The 14724-nt window shown below is 42.3% G+C and overlaps 1 protein-coding gene across 1 annotated transcript in view; it reads left to right on the forward strand.

The window, feature by feature from the left end:
• Positions 1–14724, forward strand: part of LOC122790032 (myosin-10-like) — a 1094188-nt gene that overhangs the window by 421855 nt on the left and 657609 nt on the right. The window lies entirely within an intron of this gene.

The following is a 14724-nucleotide window of genomic DNA, read 5'->3' on the forward strand; positions in this document are numbered from 1 at the left end:
GACTTGGGTCCCTAGATCTCTGATTACTTTTTCCGTACTCATTGGGTTGCTGTCTATGTGATAATTTGTGGGTACTTTGTTTTTCCCAAAGGGGATGACTATACATTTTTTGGCATTTAGTTTAAGGCCGTGACTCCGGCACCAGTTGTCTGTTTCTGTGAGGCCTTTTTGTAGGATGTATGTGTCCGCTGGTGTATCGACTATGGCGCCTAGTTTGCAGTCATCTGCGAACTTTGTCAGCCACAGCCCTCCCATGTTTGCTTTAACATCTGAGAAATAAATGCCGAACAAGAAGGGTCCCAGGACAGATCCCTGTGGGACACCACTTGTGACTGGCTTTGAGTCTGACATTGCTCCAGCGATTTTAACTTTATGGGTTCTGTCCTTTAGCCGGTTTGCAACCCATCTGGTGACATAAGGGTTTACGTTTAAGCTGTTGAGCTTATCTATGATGCCTGAGTGGGGTATTGTGTCAAAGGCCTTAGCCAAGTCCAGGTATGCTGTATGGACTGCTTTGCCCTCATCAATGGCTCTAGTGACTGTTTCAAAAAAGTCAACCAGGTTCAAAAGGCAGGATCTGCCCTTTACAAAGCCGAACTGGGTGGGGTCAAGTGTCTGTAGGTCCCCTATGTCTATGTTTATGAGTTCCATAATGATTCTTTCCATAGCTTTGCAGACCAGGCTGGTTAAGCTTATGGGGCGGTAGTTTCCAGGGTCTGTAGAGGCACCCCCCCTTGTGGAGTGGGACCACTGTTGCTGTACGCCAGTGTTCAGGTACATATCCCGAGGTAAGACTAAGGTTAAATAGCATTTTTATGTGTGGGTTTAGCTCCTCTTGGAGTTCACGTAACACGCAACCCGGGATACCGTCAGGTCCCATTGATGCTGTGTTTTTTGCTTTGTTTAGGGCGGTTCTCACTTGGACATCTGAGATGACAGGGAGATTACATTCAGCTGGGATAAGTATTTCTTCTTTTGGGGGTGAGGGAGGGGAGAAATTTGCACTGAACCTGTCAGCCAGAATGTTGGCAATATCTGTGGGTTCAGTGTATTTTTTGTTGTTGTGAACCAACTCTGAGCATATCTGAGGGTTTCCACCCAGATTTCTAACATAGCTGAAGAAGGCTTTGTGGTTATCTTTAGTGTCCTTAGCGATTTTTCTCTCAATGTTGGCCTTGGATGTTTTTATGAGAGAACGTAGTTTTCTGCTAATGTTGATCAGAAATGTCTTCCCTTCATGGGATTTTGCTCTGACGTGCAGTAGCTTCCTTCTTTTGTTATACAATTTGTTTATGGCTGAGGTCCACCAGACAGGACGCTTGCCTTTGGTGGAGAGGGACTTGGATTTATTTGGGATTGCATGATCCATGCATTCTTGGAGATGTCCATAGAAAGCATTTGTGAAGGATTCGGCATTGTGGGATGTGGTATCCACTGGCACAGTGGGCTTAAAGGATACCATCTCAGTCTTAAGAAGAGTGAAGTCTGCTTTTGAGAAGTTTTTCACTGTGGTCTTTTGTGCTGGGGGTGGAGGTGGGATATGTATATCCAGGGTGATTAGTTTGTGGTCAGATCTCACTAGTGAGGGGTATACTTCCGGTGTGGAGCATTTTGTCCCCATGTTTGTGATGATCAGGTCTAGTATATTATCTCCCCTAGTGGGAGAGGTTACTAGTTGTTCCAGTGCATTTGAATTTATGAATTCCAGGAACCTTTGGGCTAGGGTGTTAGGGCTAGAATAATGTACCCAATCTATATTAGGGTAGTTGAAGTCTCCCAGTATGATGGTATTTTGTGATACATTCATATCCTCCAATGTCTTCAGGAAGGCTGAGTGGGGTTCTTGAGATTGGGAGGGTGGTCTGTAACATGCTACCAGTTGTATAGCAGTTTTGCCTATGGTTAGTTGCACCTGTATGGTGTCTGATGCTTCATGCGTTGCTACTAACCTGGAGGTGTGGGTGTCCTTGATGAATATGGACACTCCCCCTCCCTTTGTGGTTCGGCCCGGGTTTTGGGGCCGAAAAGCATGATACGAGGTATAGCCTGGTAGTGCTGGGGTGCTCTCAGGAGCCTTGAACCAGGTTTCAGTTACTGCACAGACGTCGATGTTCTCCATGCTGAGGAATGCATCAAGTGCCTGCATCTTGAGATTTAGACTTCTGGCATTGAGCAGCATTACCCTTAGTTTTTTCCATTTTTGTTTTCTAAGGAGGTGGGTTTGTCTTTTGAGCCTTGCCTAAAAAAGGCACTATGGGGGTGGCAAGAGCCTTAGCCAATATCCGGAAGCCCAGTGGTGACAGGTGTAAGCCATCCCTTGCGAAGCAGCGTGGCTTGTCCAACATGTCATCCCAGGCAGACAGACATTGGATCCCCTTAGAATGACGCCAGTACTTGAGCCAATTTTTAAAGCTGATCATCTTGTCTTTGTATTGTGGTATCATTCTTGGTGAGGGCAAATCATGTATGTTACATTATTTGCATTTTGGAATGTTTTGATAGAAATTTAAAAGCACTGATTAATACATGTTTTATACAACTTCTAATAGAAGAGCCATTCCTGCTGTTACAATACATCAGTGTGTGTCAGTGTGTGACCCTTGTTTCAGGCTGCTGTGACCTTTCCATTCTACCTTAATCATAATAGCACGCTGAGCTGACAATTCTAAAAAAACACTGCAAAGTCTTATAGCTAGTTTGCATCTGTTGTCTGACATTTGATTATTAGAGGAATTATTTTCAATATAAATATTTATTTATATTAATAATTATGCCTTGATAAAGAGAGGAATTATTCATAAGTACTCTCTTATTTTAGTTGATGCCATTTTAGCCGGGCATTGTATTTCTATACAGTTTTGTATTCATGTTTTCAGTCACTGGCATTCACATAAAAGATTGTTCACACATGCTGCTCAGGGAAGATTTCTGTAAGCTGGTGTCTCAACATTGCTTGAGATCCTAATACTATAACAGTTAGTATCTGAGCCTGTAGTGATTTGCACTATGTGTCAGTACCGAAATTAGCATATCTGCCTATAGTGATTCTTACTATGTGCCTGTATTGCAGTTAGTATCTCAGCCTATACTGAATCATACTATGTGTCTGTGCTGCAGTTAGTATCCGAGCCTGTAGTGATTTGAACTATGTGTCAGTACCGCAATTAGTATATTTGCCTATAGTGATTCTTACTGTGTGATTGTACTGCAGTTAATATGTCAGCCTATACTGAATCTACTATGTATCTGTACCGCAGTTAGTATCTGAGCCTGTAGTGATTCACAATATATGTCAGTACTACAATTAGTATATCTGCCAATAGTGATTCATACTATGTGTCTGCACTGCAGTTAGTATCTCAGCTTATAGTGAGTAGTGATTCTTACTTATATGCCTGTACTGCATTTAGTATCTAGGCTTAAACTGAATCATACTATGTGTCTGTACAGCAGTTAGTATCTCAGCCTGTACTGAATCATACTATGTGTCTGTACCACAGTTAGTATCTGAGCCTGTAGTGATTTGCACTATGTGTCAGTAATACAATTAGTATATCTGCCTATAGTGATTCTTACTATGTGCTTGCACTGCAGTTAGTATCTCAGCCTATACTGAATCATACTATGTGTCTGTACCGCAGTTAGTATCTGAGCCTGTAGTGATTTGCACTATGTGTCAGTAATACAATTAGTATATCTGCCTATAGTGATTCTTACTATGTGCTTGTACTGCAGTTAGTATCTCAGCCAATACTGAATCATACTATGTGTCTGTACCGCAGTTAATATCTGAGCCTGTAGTGATTCTCCCTATGTGTCAGTACCACGATTAGTATATCTGCCTACAGTGATTCATACTATGCATGTTTACCGCAGTTAATATCTCAGCCTATAGCGATTCTTACTATGTCCCTGTACTGCATTTAGTATCTCATCTTATACTGAATCATACTATGTGTCTGTGCAGCAGTTAGTAACTGAGCCTGTAGTGATTTGCTTTATGTGTCAGTACCACAATTAGTATATCTGCCTATAGTGATTCTTACTATGTGCCTGTACTGCAGTTAGTATCTCAGCCTATACTGAATCATACTATGTGTCTGTACCGCTGTTAGTATCTGAGCCTGTAGTGATTTGCACTATGTGTCAGTACTGCAATTAGTTTATATGCCTATAGTGATTCTTACTAAATCTCTGTACTGCAGTTAGAATCTCGGCCTATACTGAATCATATTATGTGTCTGTACTGCACTTAGTATCTGAGCCTGTAGTGATTTGCACTATGTGTCAATACCGCAATTAGTATATCTGCCTATAGTGATTCTTACTATGTGCCTGTAATGCAGTTAGTATCAAAGCTTATACTGAATCATACTATGTGCCTGTACAGCAGTTAGTACCTGAGCCTATAGTGATTTGCACTATGTGTCAGTACTGCAATTAGTATATCTGCCTATAGTGATTCTTACTATGTGCCTGTAATGCAGTTAGTATCAAAGCTTATACTGAATCATACTATGTGCCTGTACAGCAGTTAGTATCTGAGCCTGTAGTGATTTGCACTATGTGTCAGTACCGCAATTAGTATATCTGCCTATAGTGATTCTTACTATGTGCCTGTAATGCAGTTAGTATCTCAGCCTATACTGAATCATACTATGTGTCTGTACCGCAGTTAGTATCTGAGCCTGTAGTGATTTGCATTATTTGTCAGTACCGCAAATAGTATATCTGCATATAGCGATTCTTTCTATGTGCCTGTACTGCAGTTAGTATCTCAGCCTATACTGAATCATACTATGTGTCTGTACCGCAGTTAGTATCTGAGCCTGTAGTAATTTTCACTATGTATCAGTACCGCAATTAGTATATCTGCCTATAGTGATTCTTACTATGTGCCTGTACTGCAGTAAGTATCTCAGCCTATAAGTATCTCAGCCTATACTGAATCATACTATGTCTGTTCTGCAGTTAGTATCTGAGCCTGTAGTGATTTGCACTGTCAGTACCACAATTAGTATATCTGCCTATAGTAATTCTTACTATATGCCTGTACTGCAGTTAGTATCTCAGCCTATACTGAATCATACTATGTGTCTGTAGAGCACTTAGTATCTGAGCCTGTAGTGATTTGCTCTATGTGTCAGTACCACAATTAGTATATCTGCCTATAATGATTCTTACTATGTGCCTGTACTGCAGTTAGTATCTCATCCTATACTGAATCATACTATGTGTCTGTACATCAGTTAGTATCTGAGCCTGTAGTGATTTGCACTATGTGTCAGTACCGCAGTTAGTTTATCTGCCTATAATGATTCTTACTATGTGCCTGTAAGGCAGTTAGCATCTCAGCCTATAATGATTCTTACTATGTGCTTGTACTGCAGTTAGTATCTCAGCCTATAGTGATTCTTACTATGTGCTTGCACTACAGTTAGTATCTCAGCCTATACTGAGTCATACTGTGTGTCTGTACCGCAATTAATATCTGAGCCTGTAGTGATTTGCACTATATGTCAGTATCGCAATTAGTACATCTGCCTTTAGTGATTCATATTATGTGTCTGTACCGCAGTTAGCATCTCAGCCGATAGTGATTCTTACTATGTGCTTGTACTGCAGTTAGTATCTCAGCCTGTACTGAATAATACTATGAGTCTGTACCGCAGTTAGTATCTGAGCCTGTAGTGATTTGCACTGTGTCAGTACTGCAATTAGTATATCTGCCTATAGTGATTCTTACTATGTGCCTATACTGCAGGTTGCATCTCAGCCTATACTGAATCATACTATGTATCTGCACCGCAGTTAGTATCTGAGCCTGTAGTGATTTGCACTGTGTCAGTTCCGCAATTAGTATATCTTCCTATAGTGATTCCTACTATGTGCCTGTACTGCAGTTAGTGTCTCAACCTATACTGAATCGCTATGTGTCTGTAAAACAGTTAGTATCTCAGCCTGTAGTGATTTGCACTATGTGTCAGTAACACAATTAGTATATTTGTCTATAGTGATTCATACTATGTGTCTGTACCGCAGTTAGTATTTCGGTCTATAGTGATTTTTACTATGTGCCTGAACTTACTATCTCAGCCTATACTGAATCATAATATGTGTCTGTACAGCAGTTAATATCTGAGCCTGTAGTAATTTGCACTATGTGTCAGTACCGCAATTAGTATATCTGCCTATAGTGATTCTTACTATGTGCCTGTAATGCAGTTAGTATCCAGCCTATACTGAATCATACTATGTGTCTGTACCGCAGTTAGTATCTGAGCCTGTAGTGATTTTCACTATGTGTCAGTACCGCAATTAGTATATCTGCCTAGAGTGATTCTTCCTCTGTGCCTGTACTGCAGTTAGTATGTCAGCCTATACTGAATCAACCATGTGTCTGCACTGCAGTTAGTATCTGAGTCTATAGTTATTTGCACTGTGTCAGTACCACAATTAGTATATCTGCCTTTAGTGATTCTTACTATGTTGTTTTACTGCAGTTAGTATCTCAGCCTATACTGAATCTTACTATGTGTCTGTACCGCAGTTTGTATCTGAGCCTGTAGTGATTTGCACTATGTGTCAGTACCACAGTTAGTATATCTGCCTATAGTGATTCATACTATGTGTCTATACCGTAGTTAGTATCTCAGCCATTAATGATTCTCACTATGTCCTGTACTGGGTGGCCACGGTGGTTGCAAAGGTTAGAGTTGTCGCCTCACAGCAAGAGGATGTTCATCGTGTTTCACTGTTGCTGTGATTACTCTAGGGTTATCCTGCTGGCAGGCTACCCGATGTCGGCCAGATTCCAACGTCTAAGTCCAGCGTTGGTTGCTGTCACCTCTTCCCTGACGTCAGTGCACCAGGGGTATAAAAGAAGCAGCCGACGCCATTTTCTTCAGTCTTTCTTGCCGCTCGGTGCCCGAAGCAAAAGCAGTTCGCAAGTGCCGGTCAGCCGACTCCTTAGATTTTCAAATCAGAATTTCAGATCCGAAGTCTTCATTAAAGCTAAGTACCCCGTTGGGGAAACTTTTTTCTTGCTCCAGCCTGATGTCAGAAAAAGTTAATAATTGTATTTCTTGTGGGAAGCAAATACCTCATAAGGATTTTCACTCTTACTATATTCCTTGCCTAGGCCCTGATCACAACGTAGCTAGTTGTCGGTTTTGTGCTAGATTTAACCAACGCACTATCAAGCGTCGGTTTTATTTTGCTTTTCATTACTTTGGCCGAAGATTTAACTATATAATGCTGTCGGATCAGCCGACAACCACAGTTTACAAAAAAAGCAAGGACAAGGAAAAGAATAGGCATTCTTAGTCTAAAACCGACGATGAAGCCTCTTCTAGGCCAGTCACCGGTTCGCCGGTTCTCAGTGAGGTGCTTTCGCAGCCCCTGGTGCCTGCTACCTCAGAGCTACAGGCCGCTTCCAACTCCCACGTGGTGCTGACTGGACCTCTGGATACTCAAGGTATTGGACACTTGGAAATCATTCCCTCAGATGGGTCTGGAGCCGCTGAGCAGGCATCGACTTCTGAGGGTGTCTTCAGACCTACACAACTATATATTAAGCCATCCTCAGCTTCAAAGACAAAGACTAAAGCAGCATTAAAGACAAAGAAACAAGTACAGCATTCTCCTACTCAGACTACCATGCCTAATAAACAAATGCTCAAAATGGCCGAAGACCTAATTAATTACTTTGATCAGGAGTACCCATCCCCCTCTTGATAAGAGGCCTAGGCAATAGACAGAGTATGATTCTTCTGATCAGGTTTCTATTTCCTCTGATTCCTCTTCTGAACAAGATTACTCCATGCTTCCCTATGAGGATTCTGATGCTGAAGAATCCATTCCTTCAGCCTCTCCTCCTCAGGATTATTCTTTTGGGGAAACCCTACATACCATGAGGGAACATTTCCACTGGGAGAGTCAAGGTTATTCTGAATCTAAAAAAAGGCTCAGAGACTTTCTGATACTTCCTCAGCACAGACCCCTTGCTATTCCACCTGTACTAGACATTGTGGACGATGAATCGCAAATTCACCCCTGGGATCTCTTCTGTGTCCCTGCTAGACAGAGGCACAGTAAACTAATCTTAAAAGGGTACCTTCTGTGACCTACTTTACAGAGGCACAGTAGGCTAATCTAATAGGGAGGCAGAAGCCAAATACACTCTGGCTAGGCTTATAAATGCCCTAGGGCAGATAGCCTAGTATCTATCTATGAACCTATGAACCTATGTATGCTCAGAGTCTGGCCTGTCCCCAGACTCTCTCCCCCCCTGCACCTGCTAAGCCAGACAGATACTACAGAGTACCAGATTCTCATAAATTCCTGTATAAAAACCCTGCTGCTGACCCAGAAACTATATCACAAGGTCCCAAGGGGGTTAAAGCTTCCACTGCAAAAAACCCTGCCCTCTCTGATAGGGATTCCAGGGCTCTAGACAGATGGGGGAAAAAGTCTGCATTTCTGCTACCCTGGCTGTAAGGGCCTTAAATTGTCAGTTTCATATGCTTAAATATCAGCAATATTTAATGTCACTGCTTAAACAGAAAATGTTGACAAATACTGAATGTTCAGAAAACAAGGAATTGCAGGATTTATTGCATGCAGCTGAACAAGTGGGAAAGCATACTTTGCAATGTGGTTATGATTCACTGGAGGCCTCCTGCAAGGCTGCTGTTACAGGTTCTGTTATTAGAAGGCATGCTTGGTTAAAGGAACAAAATCTGCCTGATCATGTTAAAGCAAAATTATTAGATGCACCATTACAGCATGATACTTTGTTTGGTACTAAAGCAGAAGAAGTATTGAAAAAAATGGAGGATAAAGCAAAATCCATGTAGACAGTCAAGGATTTCTTACAGGTACAGCCACCCAGATTTAGCAGAAACTGGCCTTCTAAAAATTGGTCCTATCCAGTGTCAGACAGACCACAAAGAGGCAGATACAGGCATCTCAGAGGCAGAGGTCAGCCCCAAGGCTCATACAGGCATAAACAATGGGGTGCTCCTACCTCCAAAAGCGGAGAAGACAAATCACAACCTTACAGGAAACAGTCCCAATGACTTTCCTCTACCAGATACAAGCACTTTTCTTTTGGCAGCCCCCTTAGGGGGAAAACTAGCACTTTTTTCTTCAAATTGGCAAAGGATTACCCAAGACAAATAGGTCCTGAACATAGTGTCCCAAGGGTACAGGTTCCATTTCCACACTCTACCAAGGTCAAAAGGTGTGCCAAACCTGCCACACAATCAATGGGCAGAGGCACAAAAACAAATTACAACCCTCATGGACATGAGGGCCCTTCAGCAAGTACCACAACAAGAGCAGGGGCAAGGATTTTACTCCAGACGTTTCCTAGTACCCAGAAAGGACAAAACCTGGAGACCAATACTGGACATGTCTATACTAAATACATTTCTGGAAGTTCCAAAATTCAAGATGTTGACTCTGCAGCAACTACTGCCCATGTTGGGCAAGAAGGCTTGGCTCGTAACTTTGGACCTAAAAGAGGCATACCTGCATGTCCCAATCAGACAATCTTGTAGAAGATACCTCAGATTCATAGCTGGCTCAATGCATTACCAATTCTCTGCACTGCCCATTGGCTTATTTACTGCACCCAGGGTCTTCACAAAATGCCTGGCACAAGTAATTGCGTTTTGCAGGCAAAAAAGAATTCAAATATATCCCTACTTGGATGACTGCCTAATTCAAGCAGAGAACAAAGACATTCTTCTAAAGCATCTGGCATTTGTAAAAAGATTACTAATTGGCCTAGGGTACACAGTAAACGAAAAAAAATCAAAACTAGTGCCCTCTCAAGAGATAATATTCCTGGGTGCAAGCCTAAATACAACTGCTCAGATGGCTTATCTCACGCCAGACAAACAAAAGCAACTGGCTACTTACTTCAAGAATTTGGCAACAAAAACCCACTTATCTGCAAGGAAAATCCTGCAAGCCTTGGGTTTCATGGCATCCTGCATTCTACTAATTCCATATGCCAGACTGCGTATGAGGAGACTACAATGGTATCTAAAAAGTGTTTGGACTCAGCATTGCCACAGCCTGGAGACAGTAATTGCACTCATCCCCTGCCTGCAACAGGAGTTTCGATGGTGGGCAGAAGCCTGTCACCACAACAAGGGTCTGCCATTCAGTTTACCTGCAGCCAGACAGACACTGACAACGGATGCATCAGATTATGCCTGGGGAGCCCATACGGCAGGAAAATGTATTCAGGACACATGGTCTGCAAACCAGATGCATCTTCACATAAATCAAAAAGAGATGCTAGCTGTACAAAATGCCCTGACAGCTTTCAAGGACCTGCTTCATCCAGGACAATTACTGATAAAGACAGACAACACTACGGTTATGTGGTACATAAACAAGCAGGGAGGTACACATTCCTACCCCCTCTGCAGACAAGCAATGACCTTATGGGACACAGCATTGGCATCTCAAGTTCACCTGCAAGCACAATTCCTGCCAGGAAAAACAAATACTCTGGCAGACAAACTAAGCAGAAACCTCATGGATCCTCACAAATGGAAACTGGATCCACAAGTCTTCAGCATGATAATAAAGAGATGGGGATGCCCAGACATAGATCTATTTGCCTCCCCTCACAACTGCAAATTACAGAGATTTTGCACAAGGATTTATCACAAGCAAGCATGGAAAGTGGATGCCCTATCCTTCAGCTGGAAAAATCTAACAGTATATGCTTTTCCCCCACTGCCTCTCCTTCCCAGGGTACTCCTAAACGTCAGACAAGAAAAGCCAAACATGATACTGCCTGCACCAGACTGGCCACGCCAGCACTGGTACCCAATCCTGAAGAGCTTGTCTCAAGGTCCAGCATGGATATTGGCTCAAACTTCTCAGTTGCTGACCCAACTAAACAGTCAGATCCTGCACAGCCAACTCAGGACCTTAAATCTGGCAGCATGGCGGATAATGTAACCATTCAGAGCATTCCACTTACAAAAGCTGTTATGGACATTACATTGGAGACCAGAAGGCCCAGTACCAGAAAATCTTATGCAGAAAAATGGAAGAGATTCTCTGCTTGGAACCAGGAACAAGGCATAGACATGTGTGTACCAAATATCCCTCAGATTTTACAATACCTAACTGAGATGCTAAACAAAGGCCTTTCTTTCTCATCTATTAAGATTCATGCCTCTGCCATTTCAGCCCATTACAATACAGAACCACCTATCTTTTCTCATCCTTTACTAAGGCAGTACCTCAGAGGAGCCAAAAACATTAGGCCTCCAAGGAGAGCACCAATTCTGGCCTGGGATCTCAGTTATGTTTTGGAAAAACTCACACTGCCTCCTTTTGAGCCAGCATCAACAGCAGATATAAAATTATTATCCTGGAAAACAGCTATGCAATAACCTCTGCAAGATGAGTCTCAGAGCTACAAGCACTCATGGCTGTGGAACCTTTCATCATTTTCCATCCAGACAGGGTTTCCCTGAGGACGAACCCTACATTTATGCCTAAAGTGGTGGCCAGGGTGGCCCTCAACCAAACCAATCACTTGCCAACCTTTTATCCTAATCCACAGAACAAGGGTGAGAAAATTCTGCATTCTTTGGACATACACAGGCAGCTAAGATTCTACTTGGACAGAACTAAAGTTTTCAGAAAGACTGACCAACTTTTAGTGTCATATGCTGCAGGTTCACAGGGAAAGACTATCTCAAAACAGACTATTTCTATATGGATAGGCCATTGCATCCATTTCTGCTATTTTCAACATGACAAATCAGTGCCTAAGGACATTAGGCCTCATTCCACCAGAGCAGCAGCCACTTCAGCAGCCTTCCTCAGAGGAGTACCAACCAAAGATATCTTAGAGGCTGCAACTTGGAGTTCAGTGCACACCTTCACAAAGCACTACCATTTACCTCTCTATTCTAAGTCCAGAGCAGGCTTTGCCACTGCAGTTCTGCAAGGCCTCATAGCCTCTCCAAATCCTATTTAGATCAGCCAGTCTACCTCAGCTTTGAGATTCAACCCAAGAGTAATGACTGCAACAGTGAAACACGATGAACATAGTACAGTTGTGTACCTACCAGAAATGTAGATGTTCAAGTGTATTCACTGTTGCAGTCCAGGTTACCCACCCACCATCCCCCCTTTCCTTTGTGGGACTTATCTACACTTCTCTATCCTATACAACCTTTTTGGTGTATTTGCTTTTAGATGAAGGACATGTTATTTTTGTGCATGTATTTTTATTGGCATATTCTTTCAGCCTTCCAGTTTAGGGGCACCTGACATCTGGGGCAAGAAAAACTGAAGAAAATGACATTGGCTGCTTCTTTTACACCCCTGGCATACTGACTTCAGGGAAGAGGCGACAGCAACCGACGCCGGACCTAGACTTTGGAATCTGGCCAACTGCAGGTAGCCTTCCAGCAGGATAACCCTAGAGTAATGACTGCAACAGTGAATACACTCGAACATCTACATTTATGGTAGGTACACAACTGTACTTTCTCTGGTTTGATACTCGGAAGGGGTGCCTTCTGTGTCGAGTCTGCATGTCCTCCCTGTGGTCACATGGGTTTCCTCCGGGCGCTCCGGTTTCCTCCCAAAGACATGCTGTAGGTGGATTGAACACTCTAAACTGGCACTAGGCGTGAGTGCTTGCATGTGTGTCCCTTCTGTGGAAGGTTGGGCAGTGGGCTGGCAACTCGACAGTGTAAAACTCCACTGCCAATCATGAGTGGACAGGTGATCCGCTGTGGCGACCCCTAACCGGGAAAAGCCGAAAGAAGAAGAAGAAGACTATGTGCCTGTACTGCACTTAGTATCTCAGCCTGTAGTGATTTGCACTATGTGTCAGTACCGCAATTAGTATATCTGATATAGTGATTCTTACTATGTCCCTGTACTGCAGTTAGTATCTCAGCCTATACTGAATCATACTATGTGTCTGTACCACAGTTAGTATCTGATCCTGTAGTGATTTGCACTATGTGTCAGTACCGCAATTAGTATATCTGCCTATAGTGATTCTTACTATGTGCCTGTACTGCAGTTAGTATCTCAGCCTGTACTGAATCATATTATGTGTCTGTACTGCAGTTAATATCTGAGCCTGTAGTGATTTGCAAAATGTGCCAATACTGCAGTTAGTATATCTGCCTACAGTGATTCTTACTATGTGCCTATAATGCAGTTAGTATCTCAGCTTATACTGAATCATACTATGTGTCTGTACAGCAGTTAGTATCTGAGCCTGTAGTGATTCGCACTATGTGTCAGTAACACAATTTGTATGTCTCTCTATAGTGATTCATACTATGTGTCTGTACCACAGTTAGTATCTCAGCCTGTAGTGATTCTTACTATGTCCCTGTACTGCAGTTAGTATCTCAGCCTGTAGTGATTTGCACTATGTGTCAATACTGCAGTTAGTATATCTGCCTACAGTGATTCTTACTATGTGCCTATAATGCAGTTAGTATCTCAGCTTATACTGAATCATACTATGTGCCTGTACAGCAGTTAGTATCTCAGCCTATACTAAATCATACTATGTGTCTGTACCGCAGTTAGTATCTGAGCCTGTAGTGAATCGCACTATGTGTCAGTACAACAATTAGTATATCTGCCTGTAGTGATTCATACTATGTGTCTGTACCGCAGTTAGTAATTCAGCCTATAGTGATGCTTACTATGTGCCTGTACTGCAGTTAGTATCTCAGCCTATACTGAAGCATACTATGTGTCTGTACCGCAGTTAGTATCTGAGCCTGTAGTGATTTGCACTATGTGTCAATACTGCAGTTAGTATATCTGCCTACAGTGATTCTTACTATGTGCCTATAATGCAGTTAGTATCTCAGCTTATACTGAATCATACTATGTGTCTGTACAGCAGTTAGTGTCTCAGCCTGTAGTGATTCGCACTATGTGTCAGTAACACTATTACTATGTCTGTCTATAGTGATTCATACTATGTGTCTGTACCACAGTTAGTATCTCAGCCTATAGTGATTATTACTATGTGCCTGTACTGCAGTTAGTACCTCAGCCTATACTGAATCATACTATGTGTCTGTACCGCTGTTAGTATCTCAGCCTATACTGAATCATACTATGTGTCTGTACTGCAGTTAATATCTGAGCCTGTAGTGATTTGCACTATGTGTCAGTATCGCAATTAGTATCTGAGCCTGTAGTGATTCTTACTATGTGTAAGTAACACAATCAGTATATCTGTCTACAGTGATTCATACTATGTGTTTGTACCGCAGTTAGTATCTCAGCCTATAGTGATTCTTACTATGTGCCTGTATAGCAGTTAGTTTCTCAACCTACACTGAATCATACTATGTGCCTGTACAGCAGTTAGCATCTGAGCCTGTAGTGATTTGCACTATGTGTCAGTATTGCAATTAGTATATCTGCATATAGTGATTCTTACTATGTGCCTGTACTGCAGTTAGTATGTCAGCCTATACTGAATCATACTATGTGTCTGTACCGCTTTTAGTATCTCAGCCTATAGTGATTCTTTGTATGTGCTTGTCCTGCAGTTAGTATCTCAGCCTATAGTGATTCTTACTATGTGCTTGCACTGCAGTTAGTATCTCAGCCTATACTGAATCATACTATGTGTCTGTACCACAGTTAGTATCTGAGCCTGTAGTGATTTGCACTATGTGTCAGTACCGC

The sequence above is a fragment of the Protopterus annectens genome, chromosome 15.part0 (genome assembly GCF_019279795.1).
Source record: "Protopterus annectens isolate FY-2018-M chromosome 15.part0, PAN1.0, whole genome shotgun sequence".
NCBI lineage: Eukaryota > Metazoa > Chordata > Ceratodontiformes > Protopteridae > Protopterus > Protopterus annectens.